Source organism: Protopterus annectens, chromosome 8.part0, assembly GCF_019279795.1.
Source record: "Protopterus annectens isolate FY-2018-M chromosome 8.part0, PAN1.0, whole genome shotgun sequence".
Taxonomy (NCBI): Eukaryota; Metazoa; Chordata; order Ceratodontiformes; family Protopteridae; genus Protopterus; species Protopterus annectens.
The window spans coordinates 1,016,351,994-1,016,367,511 of NC_056741.1; the positions used below are offsets into that span (position 1 = coordinate 1,016,351,994).

A 15,518-nucleotide genomic window follows, 5' to 3' on the forward strand; every position below is an offset into this window, starting at 1 on the left:
TGGAGCATTGGGAGACTCCAGTAAGGTTGTGGAGAAAGGTCGAGAATTTGTTGGACCAGGACTTATTCTCATCAATAGACATTGCTGATGTCATTAGCTATAAAGTGTTGTCTGATACACTTCAAGTCAGACTTGTGCTGTGGTGCTAGCCTTAAATACACAGGTCTGTAGTCTGTGTACTTAGGGGCTCTATTCTCACTGCAGTCAATTGGGTGTGTGTGTGCATTTGTGTGTTTGTGCTCTTGCTTGACATTACAGAGAGCCTTTTAAACCAGCATGTGGACCACTGTTATTACCATATTCTCTTCAACAGACACTACTGATGTCATCAAGTATCTTATTTGTGGATATGCACTATTCCCATCAGGGCAGCATCAGAGAATGACCTGGAGGCCAGGCAGAAGTCACCTCATCCTGTACAATACAGATTACAGTGGAATGGCTTTCGGTCTCTCCACATACATCATGACATGGTTTGTAAGCCTTGTGTTTTCTTGGTAAGAAGCCCCTGTGGCCTCTCCAGTTGCTGCATGTTTCTGGTGAAGTGCATGCAAAAGAGAGCATTATACTCTATTAGTGTTCTGATTGAGTTTGAGTACAGTGCAGTCATACATTCCTACAATCTGAATATGATAGCATGACTTATGATGTGCACAACATAGGCTTTCAATATCAGTGTGGACACTTGGTGGTCAAAATTCAGATTAGTATCTGCATGTGTTCCCAGTGCTTGCATCACTGGGTTTCAGCACAACAGGGCTGCTGTCAATGCTGCAATTAGCATTGAATTCCACTTTTGAGAAGGATAAAAGAAAGACACATTAGTGTATTTATTTGTAGATCATGTGGATTTCTCATCAATCATTTGTCTGTGCTAGCCCCTCCTGTAGTATGTTATTGTCATTGTTGGACTCAATGATTTTACCCAATATGCAAGAATCGAGAGACTTGGTAAGTCAAAGGCCATATACATTAGCCTGAACTGTTGTGAAATAGATTCCAAACAGTAAAGGGCCAAGCACAGATCCCTGGGGTACGCAACAATGACAGCTCTACTGGTACCGGTTGATTCTCCAACTTTCACAGTACATGTTTTGTCGATGATCCAGTTGGTTACCCATCTAGTGATGTTAAGGTTAATCCCTAGCTGAGAGAGTTTCTCAATGATACCTATGTGGCGGATTGTGTCAAAACCCTAGACCAGATCAAGATAAGCAGTATGCACTGTCTTACCTTCATCCAGGCCTATCACATAGAACCAATGGGCTGTGACAACATCACAGATCACCTATGGTGTGACAGCACATATGCCTTCCTGATACAATTGAATATACACTTCAACACACCCTCCACATGGGCTATGTTCCTGTGGAAGCATGTACATTAACATGCATTCATCTGAGTTGGGCGGACAGCACCTGATGCATGCATGTATAGACATACCCTGACTCTCCTTAACTGTGAGGTAGACCGACATGTCATCATGGACCTTTTATAAATAGACATTAGTAATATCCTTGCTGTGTGCAACAGACCTGTGTGAGTTGTTAATACTGCATCATGTATGTTACATTTCATAGATGTCCTCAAAGAAGTCATCAAGGGCATGCATGATGACAACACTATCATCCTGTTGAACTTGACCAGCCCAAAGCATTTGACACAAATTCATACTGAGGTATTCAATCAATACTGTCAGATGTGGCCATAAACAGCTATATCACCAAGTGTGTAGAACAGTGGATGACATATCTGGCATCTAACCATGCTGACATGTGTGAAGTGACCCATATCTTAAGTCCAGGGATCAGATCCATACATCAGGGCTGTCTGCTAGACCTTTTCCTGTCCATTATTTAAGTGATGGACATCACGGATGACATGCAGATTGTGGGCAGTCATTGACTCCAACTGTGATATTAGTATAATACAGACAGTTTCAGCAAATACCAAAGACTGTTGCCACAGTCATGACTATACCTGCTATGACAAGAAAACATGGGGGGATTTGTTATGTCAGGAAAACAAACACAAAACCCAAGTATAATGTGGATATCACACCCTATAATCAGACCAGTAGGTATGTTACCTGTTTCCTGGGGTAGATGGTATGTGGAACATCCACCAGCATGTTATCACAGTGCTGATTACTCCCTTGTATGTAACACAAGTATTGAGTATGTGAAGGATATCCACATCGGAGGCCATAATGCCGCCATAGTTTCCAGTCTTCATCACACCAGTACAATGCACCCTTCTTCATGTACCTCCCCACACATCTTCCACTGATGTGTAACTGAAGTCTACCACCTTTGTCACACTGCACTGTCACACAGCTTATTGGTCATACCCAGGTATTCTTTTTGTTGCATAAACATTACTGTGTGATGATGCGGAACCCCCATCAAGTTGTTACACCAGATGTGCATGTCTGCTACCTGTTCTGGTGATGCACTCAGCACATACATAAGTGTCTGACTGCATTATTGGCATGGGTAACATTTGTTGCAGTGTGGATTGTGCTATATATATATATATATATATATATATATATATATATGCATGTGCCATGCACACCAGTCAACTAGCCTGTATTGATCATAATGTTGCATACAGATAGAGTAGTGTCCTTCCTAACACTTCCAGCAGATGTTACGGTGCCAGGACAGAGTGCATGATTACCCTCATAGATGTATCATAATGGCTGTACCCATGTGTTTGAGCAAAATCATCTCTGATCACTCTAAATCACATATGTTTTGTCAGATGTATGGGATTCCTGGTGGCATTATTCTGATGCTGTCCATGATTGTGGTTGCTTCTTTTAATGCTGTCCATGATCCTTTACCTGTGTTCCACTTGCTGGAGACCTCTGCTGAGATTACACTTATACCCAGGCAAATCAGTTTGCACATCTTCACAATATGCACCCTACCCCAATTGTATGTCATATCCCTGATAGATGTCCTCCGCATTATTCATGTAAGGATTATGATTTCAAACAGAAATCTTTCCCATTGTTATGTCACCTTGTGTGACAGTCACATAATACACATTTTCACTGTGCAGTCCCTACTGTACCATACTGATATGTGATTGGTGATGCTGCTGCAAACATCTTCCATTGACATGCCCTCATCTGCTGTACATTAGGTTGTTTCATCTGTCCTCCTCTGTGTTCATTCCTACAATTCATCTGTGTGTCCCTATTCAATACACTCACTTCCACTGACTGTTTATTTAACATGGCAGTCCATGTACCCTTACAGATCATTTACATGGCTTTAGTACAGAATGCCAGGAATGGGATTTCACAATACTCTGCACTGTATATACACTGTCCTGTACTGTGCATGAACCATATACTTATCATTTTTCCTTTCTATTGTCCAGATTTTCACAGAATGTCCAGATGTGTTCCTTATTAAATTTGTGGCAATTGTCCTTGTGTACCAACTGTCAAATGCTGAAAAGGCTGACTAGTGCATCACAACCATTCATGTCAACAGGGACAGGCATTTCAGGCATTCATGTTGATTTCATGAGGACAACATGACTGGTAAATCAGGTTGGGTGTCCCTGTCAACATGATAACAGTTGACAATTTCCTAATAGTGCTGATGATGGCAAGTTAGTCACAGACTGACCTATCTGTGACATAGCTGATCCATAGCTAGGTCAACTGGCAACTTGTAGAGTTACCAAACTGGTGTCCCCCTCAACCAGATGTCAAGGACCAACCACCAGAAAAAATGCAGCCTCCTTGCTACAGTGATACAGTTAGTGACACAGAAAGCTACTAAGTACATTTATTCATTTAAGGACTTGTAGTATCAGCTATAGCTTCCTGCAAATTCCTGTATTCACACACACTTGATCAGCAACTATTTAACACCTGCCAATGCTGCCCACTCAAAGAATGCACCTGGGACCTTTGCAACACTATTTGTTGTTGCCGGGTTGTGCCAATATTGTGGGCAATAGCTATGCAGGTGACAACTAATGCTTGCTGCTCCACAAATGCTGGCACTACTTCTAGCATTGCAATGTTTGTGAAGCTCCCATACACTATATAATCTTGATTTCAGAAGAGATAATCACTGTGGCTCAGCTTGCAAATTTTACAACATTGTGAATCACTCAGTTATGTTTCTTTTCATTATTTCTATATGTAATACCTCCCTTCAGCATGCTGACATTCAATTCCATTTCATTAGGCAGTCTTTTCCCATATAGTACATATTGTGTTACTTCTCCAGAAGCGTGATAATTCTATGTGTATCTCTACTTTTTCCCTGCCTGCTGTCACTCTCAGTGACAATTCTCATAATAGTGTGCGTCATTGTCCTCTGAATAGCCCCTTATGTTTTTCAAAACTAATTTAGATGTATTATTTCAAACTTTAGATAGTGGTTGAAAAGGAAATAGCTGTACTTCTGTTATGAGAGGATGTAGCTTTTACTATGACATAACAACAAACAGTGTCTGAACATGTAGTCAGAGCTATTGCATTCAAAATCTATTTCCTGAAATCTCTTAGATGTTGCTTTTATTTATAATGCCACAGAGCAATCCGATTTGTCTCAGCTACTTCTGTTAGGGGTTGCCGCTGAGCATCACTGGTCTGCAGATCGATTGACAGTGGGTTTTTTGCAGTATCAAGTTACCAGCCTGGCACCCAACCTTCACAGAAAGAACACACATGCACCTAATGCATGTCTTTTAAAACACACTCAATTGCAGAGAGGACATGCAGATTCCAAACAGAAGGCACACCAGCCCAGAATCAAACCAAAGAACCGGTTGTTGTGAGGTGACAGCACTAACCACTGCACCACTGTAGCCAACACATCTACTGTACTATAGAGATGCAAGCCATTTTTTCTGAGTTTCACTCTTCTTAAGGAAAACTCATTTCACACTACCCACTGTTTCCCCTGTGGATCTCTGTGAATTTGGGTCCATAGCGAGGACTGCAGTCCTTAATGAACATTTTAATTGCCTGCTGATTCTTACACAAAAGTGATTAAAATGCTACTGCTTACAAGTCTGAACATTTCCCCCACACCATTATATCAAAAAGCCAGAAAAGAAAGACATTCCTCAGTGTTCCTGTAGACAAAAAGGAATTCATTACCTTGAAATTTACCAGATACTGGACAGTTATAACTTTTATTAATTTATGGTTTGTTTCATGGCTATTGATCAGGATCATGCAGGTAGACTTAGCAGTGTTAGAATCTTTCTCATTGCCATTTGTTGTCTGGCTGTTGGCACAGAGGATACACAAAATGAACTGCTAACAAGCTGTTTCCTGTAGCCCAAGAAACAGGGTTTGACTCCTTCCTTCTCCGTTTGCCTATTGTGAGAGTGAAATTAAATAGTGCTTCCAGATTACTCCTTAAAGAAATACTGGTGTTCAGTAAGCTTACATGGTTGAAAAACAAATAAGGCAGCGACTCATCAGTCCTTTTCACTTTCATTTTTCTACATAGGGTCAGGGTGTTGAGTCAGCTGTCACCACCTCTTTCTATTCAGTGCCACTGTTCTACCTTCTTCAGCAGTCATGCTGGATTCTCGCCCTTCTTTTCACATGCAGTCCAGACATCTTTTTGCTGAATTTTCTTGTTTTCCCTTGCTTTCTTCCTGTCTGTAACAAACCTTCTTCACCAAATCATCTTCTGCTTACCACTGTAATATCTTGTCCTTCACTGTTTTGGCAACTGGGGATATTTTGGTTTCTGCTCTTATGCCTTCATTTCTTCACCATTACCACAGTGTGTATACTTCCTCCAGTCTCAGGTACTTTGTCTCCATCACCTTAGGTACCTCAACTGCTCTGCTTTTGCTGCCAGGTTTCTGTGACATACAGAAGCATTGTTTTCTGCACATTGCTTTTCAGCTTCTTAAGCAATTTTCTGCCACATACTATCCCTGAAACTCTGTGCAAGATAACTGCAACACCTCTGAATCTAGTTTTGACCCCCACATTCAAACTACCCCTTTCCTCAACCACCCCTTCAAAATATGTGAAGTTAACCTCTTCCACTACCTTCCCGTCAATCTCAACTTTCAACTTCTTCTAATTTCTCTTATTTGCTGCCATGATAACTGTCTTGTTTGCACTCAGTTTAATTACCTGCATCTTCACTTTTACTTTCTAGTTCCATATAGTTTGATTAAGTTTCCATTAAGACTCCGAACTGTTTATTAATGTACGCCATCAATGGTATGAACAGCAGTGGGCTCAGAGCTGAATGTTGATGCACCCCCTCAACTCCTTCTGAGAACATCTGAACACTGGCTGCTCTTGTGTCATTGGATCCTTGTGCACAGACTGCACTAATTCTGTTAATATTTCTGGGATGTTGAATAGTGACAGGACTGCCCAAATCATTCCCCTAAACTATGCACATCAGTGCAAGGAAAAGTGAAGAAACCATGTTTTAGTGTGGTACATCACACCACACACACACACACACACACACACACACACACACACACACACACACACACACACACACACACACACACACGTGCGCGCACACACACACACACACACACACACACACACACACACACATATGCACACATGAGGGCATACACCCTTTTCACTCAGTGATTACTAAATGTCACCAGTCCTAGCATCCCATTGAATTAAAGTGTCAGAGTATATTTTTTTGCCTCCTACATGAATATAGTTATCAGGAAAGCAGAGTTCCTGTGCATCCTGTAAAATATACTCTTCTTTACAGGAGCCTTGGATATAATCCTGAAACAAGTATGCTCAAAGTCTAATTTCCTGAATTAATGGTACAGATGTATACCTATAAAGGCATCAAGGTGGCATCTACAAACTGACATAATTTGCTAATCATGCATCGTAAATGGTCAGCAAGCAATATACAGAGTTGGAAATATCAAGACGTTTTTTTAAAAAGTTATGAAAAATTGAAATTTTCCATGTTTAATATTGCCAAAATAGAGTGTAATTCTTGGGTGGTGTATGTAGGCAGTGGGTGTTAGTAAAAAATTATATTAAAACATGGTAGATAATGGTGAAATATTTTTTTTGGTATAGCTGCTATTAGCTATAGTTTCATAACTGATTTTCATAAAACTGTGTGACCTACAGGTGAACAACATGGTGCCATTCTATATAAAACATTAAGTCGCACAGTGATGCGACTGATATTATATGGTTTTGTAGAAATATAGTAAAATACCAGTTTTCTTCCATAAACTGACAATATAAAATCAGAACCTACAGACAGACCTTTGATAATAACGTCAGTGTGAATAGTATTGTCTAACAAAGAGCTTTCCTAGTTTACATTTTTTGTAACTTTTATCATGTATCTGATATTGCATAGCTTAGAGAGTTTGTTTTCAGTAGACCTTTTTTTGAGTAAAGCTGTCAGGAAGCTAGTGGTTTCCTGAATAAGCAAGAAGATTAATTAGATTCCTGCTGCTGAGGATAAAATGAGTTAATGCGGTTTTCTGAAAAAAAAATATAGATAGATAGATAGATAGATAGATAGATAGATAGATAGATAGATAGATAGAGAGAGAGAGAGAAATGTGTGTGTGTGTCTACATGTCCATGTCTGTCTGTCTGTCTATTTATCTATCTGTTGTTGTCTGTTTCTATTTGGTAGCTAAGGTAGGGCACTGACCCACATGGTTCTTTTTTAGTATCAGCCTGGGAGCTCTGTCAAGTTAAATTACTTGTCGTATCACACAGTAGGCACATGGAGCCAGAGAGAATCAAAATAAGGACCATTGTAAGCAGCTCATAAGGAAGTCATAACCTTAATCCTGTCTGCTAACTGCCAAATAAGATAACAGCATTAGAATACATTATGACTAATTTGTTTGAGGTGCTGTTAAAGGACAGCATGCATGTGGTGGCCGATATCTTCTACACTATGTGCTCTTTCTGTAACCTGCTCTAATGCTGTTTTGCAGTTCTCAAACATGTATTACAGTGTTGCAACGTCGAGTTGCAGGGTAAAAAAAATAAATAAATAAGGAGGAAAATAAATGACAGGTTAACTTATTTTTGAAAGTCCATTGCAGACTCTGCTAATGGTCTCCTTACCTGCCTGTTGCCATTGCTGCACAGCATCATGGACACAAAAGAATCAATGGACATGAGTACTGATATGCCCTATTAACCATGACCTGGTTATGTGATCATGCAAAATGCCCAGCAGCTGCAGTTTTAAAAATAATTATTGGTAATTAGTGAGGAAAACAAACAATTGGCAGCTATTTCTTTCTCTTCATTAATACCACATCTGTTAGAATTCTCCCTACTCAGGTAATACTTTGCCAATGAGTACTATTCACTGTCCTTTGTTTATACCATTTATTTCAAATTCCAAAAAAAAAAATTAACTCATGCAGCTTGCTTTTAAATAAATTGCCATAGACGTCGACCCCTTCTCTTGCAATACTCACAAATAATCCATGATTCTGGCACATAGCTTAGCATTCAGACATTTAACGTGATTATAAATGATAAAGTGCAGTGCCAGCTGTGTCAACACTGGCATAAGAACTGAAGCAGTGTTTGCCAGATGTGTCACCGCAGGTGTATGGATTGAAGCAGTGTTTTCTACCTGCATCAGCACTGGCATAAGAATTAAAGCAGCATTTGGCATCTGTGTCACTGCTGGGATAAGGATTGAAGCAGTATTTGCCAGGTACGTTACCACTGGCAAAAGGACTGAAGCAGTGTTCAGCAGCTGTGTCACCATTGGCATAGGGACTGAAGCGGTGTTTGCCAGCTATGTCATCACTCGGATAAGGACTGAAGCAGTGTTCAGCAGGTGTGTCACCACTGGCATAAGGACTGAAGCAGTGTTCAACAGCTGTGTCACCACTGGCAGAAGGACTGAATCAGTGTTTGGCAGCTGTGTCACCATTGGCACAGGGACTGAAGCAGTGTTTGCCAGCTAAGTGGCATAAGGACTGCAGCAGTGTTTGCCAGCTGTGTCACTACTGGCATAAGGACTGCAGCAGTGTTTGCCAGCTGTGTCACTACTGGCGTAAGGACTGAAGCAGTGTTTGACAGCTGTGTCACCACTGGCATAGGGACTGAAGCACTGTTTGCCAGCTGTATCACCATTTGCATAAGGACTTGAAGCAGTGATTTACAGCAAATTGCTTGCCTCATTACTGCTTTTTTCATCATTGTGTCATACAATGTGTCCATGCATCCTGTTGTAAAACTGTCATTATCAGCAAATGTGCATCTAGTCTAAGTGCACAAAATAAGTCCTCTTTCTGTATATGTTTAGGCAATGTGAAGCTACAGGAAGAAGGTACATAAGAAATAACAGCACCACCTAGTACTTACTACTGTTAAAAGAACAGCAGAATCAGCTTTATGTGAAACAACAATTTTCATAAAAATAAAAATCACATCAGGGCACTATATTATAGGCCTGTTACATAAATGTAATTAGAAAATGTTATGTGAAAACAGCATTAGATTTTACTTTAGTTTGTCCTTTTTTAAACAAAGCTTTTGTTTATGCATGTTTATGTGTTTGTGTGTGCCTGTCTGAGTACCTGCACATGCACGCTTACTCATGTGCTCATATTTGTAACATTTGTCTATGAGGAGGGTGGACAAAAGATACCTGCTTCCATAGATAAATAATGTAATCTGCCAGAACTAATCAATAACACTACTACTCAATGAAAGATTCTCCAGGCCTCATATATGAGAGACTCAATTCCCTGACAATAGCAGCATTTCCATTTATGGCCATTATCAGGGAATCATGCAGGCAGTAAGTGCCATTTCTGGGTGTTTGCTCCCTTCCCCCTTGTAGTGCGACCATGGAGTTGATTATATTAGTTTTGGGGGGAGTAGCTTGCCACCTTACAAAATACATTAAAAAGAGTGCTTTCAGGAGTCTATTTTTGGAAATTTGTCTTTTGGGGAGTAGAGGCTTGAGGGATTATGATTTGTCCACTCATAGTAGAAGAAAAACTAATCACATTGCAATTAACACTAACACAATTTCAAACTCACATTGTTAAATGGAGATATCTGATTCTCTCTTTTGGTCTGCATCTATATATACAGAATACTTGATAGTGGGATTCCTCACTTCATTCATTACTCACTTAGGTTCATAGGTGTGTACTAGGTAATGTCCCTGGAGCCTTTACAAGCCTAGTCCATAGAAAGTTATCACTGCCAAGTCTTGAACCAAGGACCCTGTGCATTAGAGTCATAGCAACATACCACTATACCAAATCAGCTGCTTTGTGTTATAACTTTGCATTACAGTTTAACATAACTGCTAACTCCATTTACTATTTTACTAAATAACACTACAAAATGTTTACAACATGTAAATTACAAAATAAATACAAATCATGGGATAATAGCAATATACTTAGTCTGTGTGTGTGTGTGTGTTTTACTGGGATTTCTGAATAACTGGTTGAGGTTTAGTTACCTGGGCATCGCATTCATAAATTAACCATGTTAGGCATGAATAAAACATGATATGTCTGACACCCATACAAGGCATATTGCTATTTTGTATTACATACGCTGACACAATAATCATATCTGAAGAACAATTTTATCATACTGTTCTTGTGGTTAACTTCAACTCAATTTGTTAAATTTTCATGATCAAAGACTATGTAGTAGCTAATATGCAAAACAAAAGAAATTAGGTTGTTAAACACTTACTAGGTGAAAATTATAAATCAAGAGTCATGTTTGAGAGACCAGCAAAAAAGAAGGCTTTAACACATTAGTTATTCAAACTGCTTTACTCATTATGTAAAACAAAATATCACAATGCTCATATCCTACAAGAAAAAATGTAAAGTTACATCTGAGCTCTACATCACAGTTTACCCTCTATAGTATCTCTCAGTTCTACTGTTCTTTAACATCACAAGGGGGTTGTATACAACAACAGTCATACATGGAGTATTATGCAAATTTTTACATATTTGTTCCATAAAAATACTTTTACCTCAGTCATAATTAATATCAGCTTGGAATATTAAGATTTAAAAGTATTCATTTTATCATATTACATGCACACAATGGTTCTTACACCAGTTATTTCTTGCACTTTCTTGTATTACCCTATAAAATATGCACTTTCATTATCCTGTACCTTCATAAAATGTAGTAGACAAGCCATCTTCAAGAATGACATATATGTAGATGTTGGGAGGAGATGGTACATGATCAATTTGCTTCTGAAAGTGCATGTATGTATATGTTTGCATGAGATTTCATGACATCGATGCAGCAAAATCTGATATGGTTTAATGCATTCAGATATACAAATACTTCAAGAGTACCCTATACTATGACATAAAATGATATGGAAAGTCAATCATAGGAGTAAAATAAGCAAGACAAAGATTTTCAGCTATATTTGTTAAGTATTACATTTAGTATTTCATAAGTTAAGGGCTTTTACTCCACTGGGGACTAGGAAACTGTAGGTCTTGATTATAGTTGTGGTTTGCTACAACCAAAAATACTAGTTTGTTTTATAACCTGAAATCATGGATGTAGAACACCAGAAAGAGAAAGTTGAAGAATAAGATAGTTAAATGTCTTATGAGTTTGTCTTCTATATTGCTGAGCACCTCCCACAGTTCATTAAGAAATGGAAAGTGGTACTATGCAAATGCAATCCAGAGATTTGTATCACCAGTAGGAAATATTTCTGTGTGTGTGTGTGTGTGTGTGTGGGGGGGCAGGCAGATCTTTTTCCTGTTAGCACAGTTCATATCTTTACTAAATATTCATAGTTTACAGGTACAGGTATGAATGCACATGGCATACTTTAAGAATAATACAATAACCACTCACTGTTCTCATACAAAGCCTTTTGGGTCATTTTTAAATATAGAAAGGAAGGAAGGAAATGAAATAAAAAGAAAATCAAAGTAAACCTAAAGTGCAACATACAGATACTATAATGAGGCATTTTTAGAATCTAAGTCATAAATATTGAATGCAATCATCTTTTATTTATGCATTCATTAACATGAATGTTTGGTTTTGAATAAAACTATAGTCAAACAATGTCACTGCTCAATTACAATAATATAAACAATGTTTACTATTGCAATTTTGAGTAATCAGATTGTTCTGGAATGAGATAAAGAACATTATGTAAATCAGTTTAGAGTTTATGTGTGATAATACTGCAATTGTTATTTGTTATATCTGTGTGAAATAACCATTCCATTTGCTAAGCAAATGTTCAGTGCATATGTACATAAACAATCTAATTTATTGCAGTTCAGCTGAGGTTTTAAAATATGTAATAAGAAAAGTATGTAATCACAGTGGCTCATTATCTTCTAATATTTTGCAATATAAATGTTATTGTTTAGAAAGTATTTGCTCAGAGAGCACAACATTTCAACATTATATTTGCATAATGATGACTTAGCTAACACATGCAGCAACAATTTTTCTTAGGTAAAATGACAGTATTGCATTTCTTCTCTTGCAACACAATATATAAGCAAAAAGGGTTACAACTACTAAAGCATAAGCAAGTGATTAAATTCTACTCACACTTCCTTCTACATAGGTGGAGTACAGCCTATAATATAGGATGCTAAACCCCTAACTTCATCAAAGCATCAAAGCAACAAGGTAAGACTTTATTGATTACAGTAATATGACTTAAAGGCAAAAAACAATTATTACATATACAAATGTCACTGTCAAATGGCTTGATGTTTGACAGCTCTGTCCAGCAGCAAAAATTCAATGATGTGTATAGATGTAAGAAGAGCTATTTCTAATAATGTGCTGCTATATGAAAACTATGAACTGTAGTATGTAGAATTTATTACAGCACTAAAAAGGTAACATTTTTGACAAGAACTATAGATAGATATACAGTTAGCTAGACAGATAGACTGATTATTAATACATAAAGGAGAAAGAAGGAATTGGGCAAAAGGAAAGATAAGCAAAGAAGAAAATACCAATTAATGTACCATGACAGTTTATATTGCAATGCACTTTGATAGCATCTGTATAACAGAATGCATGCACTTGCAGATGCATATGCACACAGATACACAGACACACATGCGCACAAGTGCTTTTGTGTGTGTGTGTGTGTGTGTGTGTGTGTGTGTGTGTGTGTGTGTGTGTGTGTGTGTGTGTGTGTGTGTGTGTGTGTGTGCGTGCATGTGTGTATGTGTGTGTGTGTGTGTGTGTGTGTGTGTGCATGTGTGCATGTGTGCGTATGTGCGTATGTGTGTGTGTGCTTATGTGTGTGTGTGTCTGTGTGTCTGTGTGTGTGTGTGTGTGTGTGTGTGTGTGTGTGTGTGTGTGTGTGCATGTGTGCGTGTGTGCATGTGTGTGTGTGTGTGTGTGTGTGTGTGTGTGTTATGCAGAAGTACTAAAGTATCTGCATGAATCAGAAATGTGTTTCCATCTCTGGATAAAATATAGTTACACTATTGTTTTTCTGGTAACTGTATTGTTTCAAGTTACAAAATTATTACATTGCCAGTTAAGGAAAAATGTAAGGAAATGGGATAGTATTAAGGGAAATTGAATATTACCAGCACTTCCTTTCCATAATTCCTTAACAAAGATACTAGTTGATAATGAAAAGTGTCTGCTGTTCCTGCACTCTCCACAATCATTCTCAGTATAAGTTTTGTAATACTGCAAATAACTGGGCAACATATCTCTCAAAGTAATGTAATACCATATTCACCACTATTCCATCTTAGGCATAGATTCAGCATAACAATATTATTTGTCAATATATGTTAAGATGGGTAATGGCATAGGAAGACTGCAGAAACAGTTTGCTACTGAGATCTGGCTACTGCTAAAGGTGAAGTGCTCCTGAAATTACTTCATCTGGTGTTTTTGCAATTCAAGGGAAAATTAGGTGATAAACAACCAGCTGGCTGGAAAATAATGTGTTTTTAAAACATGTTCCCTTTATTTTTTAATTACTTACACTGCCATCTGCCTGGAGTATTCATACTCGTCAAAATGTCATAGCAGCACATTGGAGGACTGTATTCTCACACATTTCTAATTCTGAAATGTAATGTTGCTGTGCTTAGTGGATCTTTGTCCACTGGAGTAAGTGCAGGTCTTTATTTACCAGGAATTGTTTTCTACACCAAATAAATATATTGATACTACACAGCTATACCACTTCCTCACAGTAGCTTCATAGGATCATTCTGTATTTAGGCAACAGAGAACAACAAAGAATACAAAATAATTTAACTTATCTTATATTTTCTAATTCATATATAACAATATATTCTTATTTTAAAAACATAAAGTGATGCTGCCAAATGTATGTTCAGTGGTAACTTATTCCAGAAGAATGGACTTATTTGAGATAAATAAGTCCTGCTTTTAGTAGGACAGTTTTTAGTGCATTTGATAAGATACACTGTAATTTTGATATACTGCAAATAATTTCAGTCCATGAAGTACAGTAGATGTTTACTGAAAAGACAATGCATGTGGTACTGTAGAACACCTGTATGCAGATTGAGGAGAAGAATAGAAACATTTTTATTCACATTTTACAACAAAATCATTTCATAAATCATTCCATAACTGTTTGCTGTAAGTATGTATAATGCATTTTGTCAGAAAACTTAATCAGTACAGTAGCATCCGGGCCTCTGATAAGTCCAGCACAGCAGCAGACATCTGAGAACACTGAGTTAGATGTTTCAACATTTCTAATAGAAATTGTTCACAGCCAGACTATGCAAGGCATTTTTTTTCTCCAATATGAAAAACTGTGGAATCATGCTTCAGTTATGACTCAGTGATGACAAAAATATGCAGGTATTGTTTTGACCACATGGCTTCCATATCTTATCCAAGTACTTCTAACATTCAGCATGTAAATTCTCAAGGGAAGGCTAACGTGGGAAACTACTGTCTGATAGTGCCAAGCTGACCAGTGCTCAGAAAGTTATATCCGGAAGTCTATCTGTAATTTATAATATCAGTTAGTCTCAGATAATTGAAAGAATGTGAGTACTGCATTTTATCACTTTCTCTGTCTTCCCTAACTTTATGCAATCTTGCAATTAGTATATCTATCTATCTATATATATATATATATATATATATTCACACACACACACACACACACACACACACACACACACACACACACACGTGGTCCATAGGTATGAGACCTTGCTCCCATATTGCTATTTTGAGTAGCAACTGCCGAAGGTTTTAGATGATTTAGAGTTAAATATCCACATTGATTGTACAAGATACAAGTTCCTCAAAGTAATCTCAATGCCACCCATACCAATTACTGTTAGTACAGCAAAAGTCCATGACTGGACAGTAAAGTAACTGATTGCTTGAAGAATGAAAGCAGAGTTAGAGGCTCTTCTATGAAAATGAAATATTATCAAGTGGAAAACTTACTTTCCACTAAGTTATTATACTCTAATAAGAGATAAGAAATTGAAAATCAGAT

The 15,518-nt window shown here is 37.9% G+C and overlaps 1 protein-coding gene across 2 annotated transcripts in view; it reads left to right on the forward strand.

Annotated features, from left to right (window-relative positions):
* LOC122809198 (alpha-tectorin-like) overlaps positions 1-15,518 on the forward strand; it is a 919,437-nt gene that overhangs the window by 83,823 nt on the left and 820,096 nt on the right. The window contains exon 2 of one of the 2 annotated variants that reach the window (XM_044080503.1): positions 12,606-12,670. The gene's annotated coding sequence lies outside the window, so the exon portion shown is untranslated. Of the gene's footprint in view, positions 1-12,587; positions 12,671-15,518 lie in introns of those variants that run through there. The other variant, XM_044080505.1, reaches the window with a different exon arrangement.